Consider the following 15586-nt stretch of genomic DNA (forward strand, 5'->3'; position numbering starts at 1 on the left):
CAGAGCACCTCTCTGTGAGTGAAATGATTAAAAATAAGAGCAGAAAAGATATTCTGCTTTCCCCTCACACCCTAGCAGAAAGCGAACTTTTGACTCAGGCCTTTGGATGTGGTCAGCGGCTCTGAATGCCGTTTCCACCTTCATAACATGCTGGTCCACGTGCCCACCAGCACAGTGGCCAGTCACCTTTGGAGAAGAAACTTTTCAGAAAAGTAATTACATTCCATCACCTTTGAAGCTATTCCAATTTCACAGGGGTTTCTGTTTTCCTCCCATTAAACGCAGCTGGTCATTTCAGTTGATCAAGTGAACAGGCATCATTATCTTCAGTTCTGATTTATACGCGGCGTCCACTGAAATTGACCCCTGCGGGCAATTACAGATTCACGCAGGGAATTAAGACCAGTGAGCCCCTGAGACCTATTAGAGGCTGATGAACATGGCCTGATCTAAAGGTAAGTAATCATATATTTGGGAGGACAGTTTATTCCAAGGACTATCAGACACTTCACCAGGAATGTCTGCCCCTTACTTGGCTCTCGAAATCAAATGTAACACAGATGACTTTAACAGAAAGACAGTAGTAAGTGTTGGTTGCCATGAAAACATAAGAGGAAGAGGTCATTTCTGAGGTGACCATGATTTACTACAAGCCGATTTGGATACTTCAGGACACGGGGACCAGATGCTTTATACAGTCAGGAGATGAGTCACCCTGTGCTGTGTTTAAAGCTTCTAAGTTAATGAAAGCAACCCCCAGCCCGTCTCACGGAAATTACTGCAGTTGTTCAATAGGCATATTTAAGCCTTAAAGATGTGTTTAAACAACCAATCATATAGTTTAGGGGTCTAAAGAGACTTTAGAGAATATCTAGTTGTACGTTTTCATGAGAAAAGAAACTCAAAGTGGGGATGTCACTTATGCAAGGTCACACAGAAAGTCAGAGCCGAGCCCAGAAGTTAGATCCACCTCATGCCGTGACATATTTCACAGGACAGAGCCAGGGCTTTGGAATTAAAAGCGTCTTACTTGCTCATACACTGTGCCATACCAAATATTATGTTTGTTGTCATGTGAATTTCAGGCTTTCAAGACTCAACTTTTGTCTCTAGTCATCTTCTAAATGGTGTCTTGGAGAAGACCAACCATCTAAATCTAACCGATAGCCTGGTTAATTTAATCTGTTAGACTTTCACAATTTGGGATGATCTCAAGAATTGACTTTTTTTTGTTTTTTTAAAGAGAGTTAAATGTTGCTTTGTGAGTTATTATTTTTTTAATTTTATTTATTTTTGGCTGCGTTGGGTCTTTGTTGCTGCGTGCGGGCTTTCTCTAGTTGCAGCGAGTGAGGGCTGTTCTTCGTTGCGGTGTGTGTGCTTCTCGTTGCAGTGGCTTCTCTTGTTGCGGAGCTCAGGCTCTAGGTGCGTGGGCTTCAGCAGTTGTAGCACGTGGGCTCAGTAGCCGTGGCTCATGGGCTCCAGAGCGCAGGCTCAGTAGTCGTGTCGCACGGGCTTAGTTGCTCCACGGCATGTGGGATCTTCCCAGACCAGGGCTCGAACCCGTGTCCCCTGCATTGGCAGGCAGATTCCTAACCACTGCGCCACCAGGGAAGTCCCTTTGCGGGTTATTTTTGTTTGTTTTGTTTTTAAGAAAAAAGAGGGAGCACTTATTTGAATTCTAGTTGGTCTACCAATGGAGAGAAATGACTAGTGTAATCACAAAACCATTTTGTAATTACAGTATCTTTGCCTCATTCTGGATTGTTCCAGCACTAATGGGAAATACAGGCAAATTAGTTTGCATGAACTATAGCTTCTAAGGAGACTTGTGCAAAAACAGGAACTGTTATAATATCTGTCTGGAAGGGCAGCCTCACAGTGACACAATGGAGTCTCCGTCCTAGTTGAGCAGAACAGTGGCTGTGTCACACACATATGTCTTAAACCAAATCAGTTTCTTTGGAAAAGTCAACTTACACTTCTAGTACAGACAAAACCAACACGAATTTTTCTTCCATCAACTTGATCCTTTTTTGACACAACATAAATAGGACCAGGATGCAGAGTTAGAAGAAGAAAGAATTTGAATAGATCCTACTTTCAAAGGAAATGAAACGTTATGCCCATTTTGGCACTAGGAAAAAGGTGTGAGGTGAAATCCATTTCTCCATTTGTTTTCCTGATCGTGCTCAAAAGTCTTGCTTCCCAAAGGAAAATATATATTTTATAACCACCACCAAATGATCCTTTCCAGAAATGACCGCAGGTAACATCTGGCTGATATATAAAATACATAGTAAAAATAATCATTTTTAATTAACTAAACCCTGCTCAGGAGAGAGAGAGGAATGTCCATCTGGTCAGTTCTTATTTAATGGGGCAAATGAGGATTAGAATGTTTAATCCAATATATATGAAATACTTAGTGACCTTACGATGAACTAAAACTTTTTTTAGGAAGAGGAACGGGGTGAAGAGGAGGAATCAGAATATGTAGAAAGGACAGAACTAAAATTTGGTTTTTTATTTTAAGAAGTACATCTCATACTGTAAAACATAGGTAGAATATAAGAAACCTATGGTTTTTGGAGTTAATTTCCGTGATAGAAAACGTGTTTCAATTAAACTGAACAGTCAAATGAGGTTATGTTTTACTCTAGCTTGACAAGGATGATGAGTTTTTAAAAAGTCTTAAATAAAGGTAAAAGGGACTGAGGTTATTTAGCCTGAGGAGAAGATTGAAGGGTACTTGATGTCTAACAGTCCCCGGGAAAAGAAACTTCCCTATGGGATCTTAGTAAGCAAGAGTCCTGTATCCCCTCAATGAAGAAGAAATGAGTTTATGCTACATGTGAAGTTAAGCTAGTTCTAGGGAAGAACTCCTTTAATGCTCTGAAATGTGTAATTGAGAAGGTACATCTTGCTATTCCATCCTCAGAAGTAAGTTCTCCTTTGATTGGGGTGGTTTAGTAGTGCTGCCAAAGAAAGTGGTTCTCAAACTTCAGCGTAGAAAAGAAATACCAGGAGAGTTTATAACACAGAATTCTGGGCGCCACCCCCAGAGCTTCCAATTCAGTAAAATTTTCATTTTCAAGAAATTCCCAGGAGATGTCGATGCTCTGATTCAGGAACCCCACTTTGAGAACCATTGTATGCAGCTCCTAGATTCCAAAGTAACTGTATCCGTTCAGTGGTAAAGTCCACCAGCAGCAGCCCTTCTTTATCATGAAACTCCAGGATAAATGTGTATATTTGATTGCTTTTCATAGCCAAGAACAAGAGAGGGAACAATGGAAGTAACATTATTCCTTAATCCTTTCACAGTAGACAGTGAACTTGATCACACTTTGGGCTTAAAAGCAAGCTTTGGAGATTAGCATTAAACTTTTTAGATGAGTTTAGAATCATCATCCATGAACTCTTCCAAAGGATTTCAGCAAGTCTAGATAGTAAGATTCAGCGGTATTTGATTTTACCTCTTAGGAATGCTTTAACTTTTGATGCTTCTCGTATAACTGCACTTAAAACCAAGACCTATTTTAACAGAGCCCGTTCTTTAACTTATATTTAAAACAGATATAATGTTCTAGGAGAGGGACATATCACAGATACTTGGTATCTTAGTGTGAAGTTACTGTGTACACGTGATCTCTAGACTGGGAGCTAATGAAAACATTAGGTCCTTGGTCTTTTCAAGGTTAATGGGTGTTTTAAATTTTTTTGTTTTTGGGTTTTTCTTGTTTGTTTGTTTTGTTTTTCAAATGTGTGTTCTGCCAGTACTATACATAGTCAGGCATTGTTCTTAGTTGTAAATAACAGAACTCCCTGCTACCTAGATTGAGCAGAAAGTAAGGTTTTGTTTTTTTTTAATTGTATTTATTTATTTTATTTATGTTATTTTTGGCTGCGTTGGGTCTTTGTTGCTGCGCGCGGGCTTTTCTCTAGTTGCGGCGAGCAGGGGCTACTCTTCGTTGCGGTGCGTGGGTTTCTCATTGCGGTGGCTTCTCTTGTTGCAGAGCACGGGCTCTAAGCACGTGGGCTTCAGTAGTTGTGGCTTGCAGGCGCTAGAGTGCAGGCTCAGTAGTTGTGGCACACGGGCTTAGTTGCTCCGTGGCACGTGGGATCTTCCCGGACCAGGGCTCGAACCCATGTTCCCTGCATTGGCAGGTGGATTCTTAACCACTGTGCCACCATGGAAGCCCAGAAAGTAAGTATTTTTAAAGCATACTGAGTACCTTTCAGAATATCTAGGAAGGCCAGATAGGCACAGAGACAGCCAGCTTGGAATAACACCCAAGACATTCTTTAGAACCGCTCCAGTGGAGGCTCACTCCTACCACCTCTGGGCACTTGAACCCAGAACCTCTGCCTTTGCCACCCCTGAAAGCTGAGACCCTCATTTATCCCAGTGGCCAAAGATGCTCTCTTGGTTGTCACACTCTGGTGTGGTTGTGTCTGATGGTTGGAGCCTCAGTCACATGCCTGTTCTAGCTGTAAAGGAAACTGGGAAAGCGACTTTGGCCTTTTTGTGGAGAAGTGGCACATAGTATTCCAAAGATGTCGGATGGTCACTAGTCATGATAGTTGTCAACTACAGTATAACAAGTTGGTACTGGAGAGATGGTTTGTGGTAGGGAAGGACTCATTCTCCTCAACTGTTTTTTCACTTCCAGCCAGTCCCTAAAGCTAAACTCTGCAAAGTTGCCCCTTATCTGTTGGTCCCATACAACAGGTCTAAAGATGTCCTATGATGTCCTTTCTCACCAGCAATATATGACAGTGCCCCTCCCCGCAAATACTTAAACTTGTATTTCTTTAGACAGCTGTCTGTTGACTTCCTGACATGAGTAATGGTAAAATTAGTTTTTTCCACTTTCTCCCAAAGTCACCTGATTCTTGATGATTACATAATTTTTCATATCATATTCTTTAGACTTTGAGATGTACTTACAGGTCTATTACGTGATTTATCAGCTTCAATAATCTTTCAGTCCTCTGCTCTACCAGACGAGAAAATCATCACGTTGACATTACCACCCACCATCTGTCCTCTTCCCCTCCAGACCTTTGCTGTATTATTTCTACATCATTAGCATTTATAACATTTAAATTCTGTTCTGTGACCATAATCGCCAAAATTGTTTTAGTTTTAGTCCTACAGTTAAATGAGGTCAGTACTTAGGACCAGTATTCCATTTATCTGGGCTCTTCAAAGTTTGGCTTGTAGTAGTTTCTTCAGGAAGGGTTTGGGGTATATTCCCTGAGTTTTGCGAGTTCAAAAATGTTCATTTTCATTACTCTTTCATGACTATTTGACTGTGCACAGTTCTTAAATCATGTGCTTTAATATCCCCGAGGACTTTGTACCACTGCTCCAATGTCTTCTGGCGTTAAACATTGCTGTAGAAAGTAACATTCCGACTCAAACTTTTTGCCTCAGTGCACAAGTTTGTTTTTTTTTTTCTTTTCAATTCCAGTAACTTTACTAAAATGTGATTCAATGTTGAATGTTTTGTGTCAGTTTTTCCTAGGGTTCAGCATGCCCTCTCAGTCTGTAGATTTGTGACATTTCTGGAAAGTTACTCTGAAGTATATCTTTAACTTTTTTCCTGTTTTGTTGTGTTTTTACCTATTCTTCAGGATACCAGTTATTGCATATGTTAAGACCTTTTTAATAGTCCTGTCTCACTATTATTTTTTTCTAATTCTTTTGGATTCCTTTTTTTCTCCTTCTTTGAATTTTCTACTTCTTCTTTTTCCATTTCTGACATTCTTGTTTCTTTCCATGTTTTTAGCAGAATCTGGTTGCTGCCAGTGAAATATTTGTTTCCTGGGCTCCGCCAAATCACATTTCACTTCCTGTCATCTTGCCGCATCTTCCCTGAGATCTTGTATATTTGATATGATCTCTTGCTTTATAGATACGGTAGCTTTATTTTGGTCTTTTTCTTTGTTTTTAAGTTTATGGCAATATGTTTGGCCCAAATTTTTATCTGCTGTATGGAAACATCTTTTCCTGGGACGTATCTGTCTTCCTTTTTTTTTTTTTTTTTTTTTTGCGGTACGCGGACCTCTCACTGTTGTGACCTCTCCCGTTGCGGAGCGCAGGCTCAGCGGCCATGGCTCACGGGCCCAGCCGCTCCGCGGCATGTGGGATCTTCCCGGATCGGGGCACGAACCCGCGTCCCCTGCATCGGCAGGCGGACTCAACCGCTGCGCCACCAGGGAAGCCCTCCTCTGCTTTCTTTATGCCAAACTGGGTCCAGGAAAACTCCTGCTGACAGTTTGTGCACCTGCCCCTGTTGATCCATAGAAGTTATGGATGGATATGCCACCTTCTTTGATCTGCTGCCTTTGTCTGAGGCCAAGGATTTGAAATTTATATATGACTATTACATTTGAAGAGGAAGAGTTGTTAATTGTGTTTGGGATGAATACAAATTCTGGTTCACTTTGAAATCTGAACTCTAAAACTGAAAGTGCTAAGAAATGGGAGTTGAAGTTGTAGCACCTGAGGCATCTAGTATTATTCACTATCTCACCCTTAGATAAAACGTCTTCCCCATCAGAAGATGGAGGGGAATAATAAATCTGAACTTGGAAAGTGCCTGGCATGTAGAAGCCATTCAAAGAGCTCTAGTTCTCTGTTACCCTGATGACACTACAAAAAAAGGTGGAAGATCACATGTGTGAAAATATACTATTTTGGTAAATACAAATCTGATTTTTTTGAGTATAAACATGCCCCTTCTGCTCCAGTTCCTCCTACTGGGATCCTTGAAAACCATCACTAAGCAACATCAGAAGATTCAAAATCAGAAGCCATGTCTCACTCTTATGACCTACTGTAATGGCTGGTTTCTATCATTCTTATAATAAAATTATTGCCTTGTGTGTTTTTTTATTTTTCCTTTTATGGCAGGCAGGTTTTGCGGGGAGGGAGAAGTAAGGGGTGGGGAGGGGTCTAGGCTAAGTACAGTTGGTCCTCTGTGTCCAGGGCTTCTGCCTCCCTGGATTCAACCAACTGTGGATCAAAAATGTTAGGAAAAAAAGTACCAGAAAGTTCCAAAAAGCAAAACTTGAATTTGCCATGCACTGGCAACTACAGGCATACCTTGTTTTATTACACTTCACTTTATTGTGCTTCAAAGATACTGTGTTTTTCACAAATTGAAGGTTTGTGGCAACCCTGTATCAAGAGAGTCTATCGGCACCATTTTTCCAACAACCTTTGCTCACTTTGGGTCTCTGTGTCACATTTTGGTAATTCTTGCAATATTTCAAACCCTCCACCAGAGAAAGATTAAGATTCGCTGAAGGCTCAGATGATGGTTAGCATTGTTTGGCAATAAAATATTTTTAAATTAAGGCATGTACGTTGTATTTTTATTTATTTATTTATTTATAAACATCTTTATTGGAGTACTGTTGCTTTACAGTGGTGTGTCAGTTTCTGCTTTATAACAAAGTGAATCAGCTATACATATACATATATCCCCATATTAGACTTAATGCTATTACTGCACACTTAATAAACGGTGTGGTGTAAATATAACTTAACATGCAATGGGTAACCAAAAATGTTTGTGATCCACTTTACTGCAGTGTTTGCTTTATTGTGGTGGTCTGGAACTGAACCCACGGTACCTGAGGTATACCTGTATTTACATAGCATTTACATTGTATTCAGTATTATAAGTAGTCTAGGGCTGATTTAAAGTATACGGGAGGGTGTGTGTAGGTTATATGCAAACACGACACCATTTTACATAACGGGCTTGAATATCCTCGGATTTTGGTATTCTGCGGGGGTCTGGGAACCAATCCTCTGTAGATCCGGAGGGACAAAGCAGAACTGGCAGGTCTCTTACCTGGAGTTTTGCAAATCTGGGACTTGAGAGTGGAGAGAAACCTGAGCAAAGAGGCTCTAAATGTGTGTCACCAAACACACAAGCCTAGGGTGGGTATAGGGAGCCAGATTTTAAAGTAAGAGGTCACGGAATAAGAAATTGGGGGTGTGCGGCAAACAGGTCAAGCAGGGATGGTCTAGGACAGAAGTGTGGTTAGCCTGTGGTTCTCCCTTCCTCATGGTGACCCATGGCCTGGAACTTGTAAAGTGACAGGGACAGAGCAGATTGTCTTGAATTCAGTCTATTTGTCAGCATTGCCTTTCTGCCCACCCTGAGTGGGAACCCTCAGGGGTAACACTGTTGCAGCTGGCTTTAAACCCCGTACAATACCCAACAAAGTACCTTACAGAGAGTAGGTGCTCCAGATTTATTTGTTAAATTAATTTAAAAGATAGTTATCACTTTGGATAAATACAGGGAAGGTATGATTATAAAATAAGGCTGATCCACAAGATAAGTTGAAAAAAATCAGTACCATTAGGTAGACAAAAGTACAGCTTGGCTAGTGATTGGAATTCCAAAGTAAATGCATGATACATATTTTTAGGGGAGTTTATCATAGAAGGTCCACACCTTGAGTTTAATGCATTTTAATTTTTTGTAACAATGATCCATTTTACCAACGGTTTCTGTAATTTCAGACTTAAAACTGTCTGGATGAGTTGCAAATGTATGAAAAATGGTTTGGGAAAGCAATTTTTACTCAAAGTTGTTTGTTTTGATGGGTTAAAAAAGCACGTATCTTTTTAAAGCAGTGTTTATTTCATGTTTTGAGTGGCAGCAAAAATAATTGCATGTTTGAAATCTTTGAAATATGTTTTAATGCTTTTAAAATGACTTAAGAGCAAACGTGCCAGGTTTACCCACTGCTTTAGCCATTCCGTGGTTGAAAGTTAGCTTCACTTTCCATATTTTATGGAACTATTTAATATGCTCTTCGATTATGTCTTTTAAACTGCAGCCAGTGTCTGTACCTGGTGGACTGATTAGAACATTTGATACACCTACAGCAAGATTTTGTGAAGAAGAGCTAGTACAGTTTTGTAGATGCTTGATTCTACTCTAAAAAAAATGGATGTGTGTATTTTTAATATAATATAAAAGAATTATGCAAACATGGTCTTATAATAGGATTTTATTGGTAGGTTCAGTATGTATATGCCTGGTATATATGCTGAGAATTCGTTTTCAAAAAAGACTAACTGCCTTTCTAATTTAAAACCTTTTCATTTTAATGAGACAGGCATTTAGAAGGATTCGGATAAATCTATAAAATTCAGACCCAAGATCGCTCTCCAGCATTTCCCGAGTGCCTAATAAATGTATATTTTAAGTTACTGGGAATTCATGGAATTGTAGAATTCTTTGAACACGTATTCGCTGGTACGGACTAGTAATTGACAGTTGATTGTACACTTAGTATGTGGTAGGCACTATTCTAAAGTGCTTTACATGTATGAACTATTTGATCCTCACAGTATGCCTATGAGTTAGGTGTGATTACGTTCATCATTGTATAGATGAGTTAGCTGATGGAGGCATAGAGAAATGAAGTGATTTGTTTTAAGGGCGCACACAGAGCTGGAATGGGAGGCCAGTTACTCTTGGCTCCAGCATCCGTACTTTTTTTTTTAACATCTTTATTGGAGTATAATTGCTTTACAATGGTGTGTTAGGTTCTGCTTTGTACTTTTAACTACAGTGACAGAGTATGTACCAGGCACTTTGGTAAAATGTTAACTTTGTGCCATACTTCCAAGGAAAGGAAACTCACTAGAATTATAGAATTTCAGGGGATAAAAACAGACCCACAAAGGTCATTTAATCTAACCATCCAGCCAATGATAGTGCTCTCAAGCAGTCTGCAAGCTGCCATGGGGTCGGGGAGGAATAGCAAGGCAGTAGAATCTCTATAATGAGCTGTTCAGGGACAGAAACAGTGCCCTCCTTATAGGTTAAACATGTTATATCAGGCTTTTATTATATTTACTGCTGGGTCTTAGATCTGGGATGTGGCCCATGTTGTTTCTGAATCCTTATATAATGAGCTGTGTTACTGCAGGTTTCTACCATTATAGCTATAAATTCAAAACCCACAAACACACAAAGGCATCCATCCAAGTATAAAATTACTAGGGAAATGGGAAGGACAAAAAATGAATTGTTAGGTTTGGTGGATAATTACTGGTGGCACTGGTGTGGCTCGATCTTGATAGGAAATGAGAGTAGTTTGGAAAGATTTCAGGGGCATCGTGAAAGTCAAGTACAGATTTGCGAGGGTCAAATGATGTAGACAGATTTCAGATGCTGCGATGACATGCCTAAATTATTCCATAGAAAAAGGATGCCTGTGTGTTTCGTGCTTCCAAATTTGTCGACAGAATGAATGTAGGGGATAAAAATCTGAGAGCTGTATTGGAGCTGCTGTTGTAGATACTGTTTCCCTAAGTTTTTGAAAGCAGAAGTAGTACCTTATTTGTATTTGTATCCTTTGTCCCTTGCCTGTTATGGTCTTACTATCACTTGTTGAATTTATTTATATGTACAAAATGTTATGTAAGCAGAGGGGAGACTATGTCAGGAAGTTACATAAAGCTTCATACAATAAGTAATGTTTGAGTATGACTAGGGATTTTATAGGTAGAGAATGTTTTTGTGGTGTGTGTGTGTGTGTGTGTGTGTGTGTGTGTGTATGTGTAGGTGGGGTGGGAGATACTCTTCAGCCCCATTCCTGTTTTCTTTTGTATAAAAGTAAGCCGCTAGCCTACCACTTGTGGTTTCTCGTCTGAGTCATCCCTCTTCAGCAAACATGGAGTGATTTACCTGATTGTTGGTTATTGGATAAGGAACTGGGGATTTGACTGTAGCTCCAGTCATTCCTCCTGTCCTCTTGGGAGTGAGCCCTTTCTCCATTCTCAGCATATAATAATGGAGCAGGGGGCTCTATATGGGAAGAGCTGCTGTTGTCTAGCACCATGTGTCTCTGGCCGGTGGGTCTGTAAAGTTCTGGGGGTGGAATATGGGAAAGCCCACTGTCGCCATCTAGTAAATTACACTCTTCAAAATCAGCTGCATTGGTTATAAAGGTGGTAACTTGGTTCTCTCTGTTTGCTTTTTTGTTTTGTCTCTCAGTTTATTCAGAACTTGGATAAGGTTATAATTTATTGAGCTCCCTCAAATCCCAATATAGCCACCAGAGACAGGCATTCTTGGAAGAGAATAATACATGTGAAAGCATATAGAACTGAAAATGCATAATGTCAGAATTCTGTCTGGCTGCAGGAATGAGCACAACAGAGGATCATCGAGGAAAGGTTAAGGTTGAATGAAGAAAGGACTCTCATGGCACGCTAAAGAGTTAGCCTTTATCCTTTGCATTTTATGGTTCTCAAAGTATGGTCTGGAGACCGCTAAGGTCTCTAAGAACATTTCAGGGGGGGCCCAAAACTACATTCATAATAACACTAAGACATTGTTTACTTTTTTCACTCTCATTTTCTCATGAGTGTACAGGGGAGTTTTCCAGAGTCTACAGGATGTGCAATATTGCAACAAATTGAATAGTTATGAGACTAAAGTAGATATGAGTCTCAAAGTAGATATGAGACTTCAGCTCCTACTATAATAGAACATCTTCTTTTAAGCCAGTAATTAAAGAGATTTGCAAAAATGTAAAGCAATGCCACGTATCTCACTAGCGTTTTTTTAAAAATACTTTCATTAAAATGTTATGTTAACATGTGATGGATTTATCATTTTTAATGAATTAAATAAAAAATTAAAATTTTTGTTTATATTAACTTACAATAATATATCAATTTATAATACAGCAAATATTAATAAACATAATTCACACAAACAAAAGCTGTATGGGGCCCTCAATAATTTTTAAGACCAAGTTTGAGAATGTGTCCTATGCACGAAAGAGAACCTTTGGAGGTTTTAAAGTAGGGGTGCAACATGATCTGGTTCATATCAGATATTTAATTCTTCAAAAGTTACAAAGAATGGCCATGCCCAGTGTTGGTAAAGATGTAGGAAATGAGTGTTCCACTGGTAGGAATATGAATTAGTATGGCCTTTAAATAGGGTGTTTTGGCAATATGTACCAAAAGACTGTAAATAAGCATACTTTTTGGCTTAGGAATCCCACTTTCAGCAATTTATCCTTAAGGAAATAACTGAACAAATATTAAAGATATAAATACTATGTTTTAATATTTGTTGTAGTATTGTTTACAATACTTTAAAAAAAATAGAAAATGACCTAAATGCTCATGTTTTAGGTTCTACAAGTTTTGGAAATCACTCCACTTCCCGGGCCACACTGAGCCTTGATTATTTTAATTATAATGAGATCGAAAGTTCAGCATTTCAAGAGGTAGAGGCTGATTAAAGGATCTCATGTACCCTTTGTTTTCCATCAGAGTCAGCACCCAAATAATATCCCACACTTACTTGCACTGTGTTCAGCCGTCTCCCTCAAGGTGAGAGATTTAAAAGTCCAAAGGGTCCAGACACCCAGAGCGGACATTGTTCCCCCGGAGGCTGAGAGAACATAGCAGTGAATGAGAATCGTCCATGGCCACACGGCTGTACATTTGCAGATTTGACTGGGCTACCTTTCCTGTGATTAAATAAAATTCTACAATAAAATTCTTTTACATCTTCCTGTTGACATATTAAGGATATAAAAATGTGAGTTTCTCATAAAACTTCGTATATATATGTTTAAAAAAGAAACATAGTTCATAAAGTACACAGGTTCTAATCAAAGGATTCACAGCAGTGACTCATTTTCCAACAGTGCAAACCTACAGATTTCTTAGTGTAAGAGCATAGTGATCCTTGACAATATTAGATTTGTTCCCAAAAGAAGAAAAGAAAGCTCGCATGTTTGGCACCAGAATTTTCAAGCCCATTTAGTATTTCCCCAAGAATCTCCAACAATAATCCAACAATAAGGAATTCATAAAATTATGGTACATAAATATAATGGGCTACTAGTAACCTCAAGAATGAAGAAAGATGTAATTTTTATCTTTGTGCCTCTATAAGTAAGATTTTTTTCCCTTTGGTTTCTTTCAGGATTTTTTATCTTTGATTTCCCGTAGTTTGGAAATGATATGCCTAGATGTAGTCTTTCTGGCATTTATCCTGTTTGGTGTTTTCAGAGCTTCCTGGACCTATGGTTTGGGGCCTGATAATAATTTGAGGAAATTCTCAGTCATTGTTTAAAATATTTCTTCTGTTTCTTTCTTCTCTGGCATTTCCATTATGAATATTGTACACCTTTATAGTTGTCCCACAGTCCTTGGATATTTCATTCTGTTTTATTCAGACTTTGTTTTCTTTGCTTTTTGGTTTTCAAGGGTAGTATTGATATATTGTTTAACTCACAGGTTCCTTATTCATTCACGTCCAGTCTATTAATAAGTCCATCAAAGACATTATTTCTGTTACAGTGTTTTTTTGTATCTAACACTTCATTTTGGTTCTTTCTTAGGGTTTCCGTCTCTCTGCTTACATCACCTATCTGTTGTTGCATGCTCTCTACTTTATCTACAGTGCGCTTACCATATTAATCACAGCTGTTTTAAATTCCCCATCTGATAATTCCAACATCCCTGCCATGTCTGGTTCTGATGTTTGATCTGTTTCTTCAAATTGTGTTTTTTGCATTTTGGTATGCCTTGTCATTTTTTCTTGATAGCTAGACGTGCTGTACCAGGTAAAGGGAACTGTTGTAAGTAGACCTTTAGTTGTGTGGTGAAGTGTGGGTAGGGGAAGTGTTCTGTAGTCCTGTGGTTGGGTCTCAGTCTTTTAGTGAGCCTGTGCCTCTGGACTGTGAACTTCACAAGTGTTTCTCAGGTTTTATTCCCCTCCACCCCACCTTAGGTGGCATAGGGTGGCTAGGGTGGGCTGGAGTTGGATATTTCCCTTCCCCAGGTCAGTTAGGCTCTGATGATACCTGAGTAAGTTAGGCTTTCGTTAACCAGTTTCCCTTGAAGGCAGGTCTTGTTAAACAAGGTGTTCTAGGGCTTCCCTGGTGGCGCAGTGGTTGAGAGTCCGCCTGCTGACGCAGGGGACACGGGTTCTTGCCCCGGTCCGGGAAGATCCCACATGCCGCGGAGCAGCTGGGCCCATGAGCCATGGCCGCTGAGCCTGCGCGTCTGGAGCCTGTGCTCCGCAACCAGAGAGGCCACAACAGTGAGAGGCCCGCGTACTGCAAAAAAAGGAAAAAAAAGAATGAATGCATTAAAATTTATCATTCAAATTTCCATTAATAGACTGTAAAACAAATGAAGAAATCCATATAAGTCTATAGTCTGTTTAACTGCTTTGTACCAATGTTAAATCTCTTTAACTATTTTGTTGCAGTGTTAATTTCTTGGTTTTGGTAATGTACTACAGTTAAAGTAAGATGTTATCAATGCAGGAAACTTGATGAAGGGTTCACAGGAACTCTGTACTATATTTTACAACTTCTTGAGTGTCTATAACTATTTAAAAATAAAGTTCTTTTAAGTAAATGAAACTAGAAAAAACATTTGCAACACAAGAAGGAAAAAAGAATCAAAGCTTTGATATATAAAAAGCTTACCAAGCAATAAACAATACATCCTAGCAGAAAAGTAGGCAAAAGGCATAAATAGGTATTTTGCAAATCGTGGGTGGCTAAATTTATGAAAAGTTGTTCAAACTCACTCAGCCAAGAAACAGCAAACAGAAGACATATCGCTTTCTATTTATCAGCCTGTTAATGATTAACAATGAACATAATAATACCAAACACTGCCAAGCATGTAGGTAATTGGGCACTCCATCTACTGCTAGTAGAAGGGTGAGTTGGCACAATTTCATAGGAAGCCAATTTGATAACACACAAAGTCACAAAGAGTTGCAATTTCATATACAGGAGTTTATTTTTAGGAAAATAGGATATACACAAATATATCTATAAAAATGTTCATCAAGCACTATTTATAATAAAAATCTTAAGGAACAATAATAGGAAAATGATTAGATAACTATAGCAGAATATCATCATTGTAGGAGAATATTAAATGGCATGGGGAAATGATGCCAAGTATAAAAAACCCAATTAAAAAACAATATGAAAGGATATGTACAGTATGATGCCAGTTATACTTCCAAAGTCTATACGTAATGAAAAAAACATGGAAATAACAAAATAGCCATAATTGGATATCCTGGGGCAGTGGGATCCTGTATGATTTATTTTCTTCTTTGTGATTGTATTAGGTTTTCATCTTTTAATGTTGATCATGTATTACTTTTATAAGCAAAGCAATAAATAAAACATCATAATAAAATCTGTTAACCAGATTTGTTAAACTCCCATTATTCTAGGTCATACAGGAACAATACTCTTTTATACTTTTAAAGCTTATAATCTAAAGGATAAGCTAATATAAGATGGCAGGAACACCTAAACACATATATAATCTAGTAGAGTTATTAGAGGAGAGCTAAGAGGAAGTTTGTGTAAAGAAAAGAATGAACTTGGCAGTCAGTCAGATCTGGCCTTAAATCCTACCTTTAAAGATTAAAAAAAAATATTTATTTGGCTGTGTCAGGTGTCAGTTGCAGCATGCGGGATCTTTTTCGTTGCGGCATGTGGGATCTAATTCCCTGACCAGGGATCGAACCTG

The 15586-nt window shown here is 38.9% G+C and overlaps 1 protein-coding gene across 11 annotated transcripts in view; it reads left to right on the top strand.

Moving 5' to 3' along the window:
• Positions 1–15586, top strand: part of DERA (deoxyribose-phosphate aldolase) — a 361861-nt gene that overhangs the window by 118073 nt on the left and 228202 nt on the right. For 9 of the 11 annotated variants that reach the window (XR_003791050.1, XR_003791049.1, XR_003791053.1 and 6 more), the window contains exon 11: positions 286–455. The exons of 1 other annotated variant lie outside the window; for it this stretch is intronic. The gene's annotated coding sequence lies outside the window, so the exon portion shown is untranslated. Of the gene's footprint in view, positions 1–285; positions 1301–15586 lie in introns of those variants that run through there. One more of the 11 variants, XR_003791058.1, reaches the window with a different exon arrangement.

Source organism: Monodon monoceros, unplaced genomic scaffold (genome assembly GCF_005190385.1).
Source record: "Monodon monoceros isolate NGI ecotype Baffin Bay Population unplaced genomic scaffold, NGI_Narwhal_1 Super_Scaffold_6, whole genome shotgun sequence".
In the NCBI taxonomy this organism is placed as follows: Eukaryota; Metazoa; Chordata; class Mammalia; order Artiodactyla; family Monodontidae; genus Monodon; species Monodon monoceros.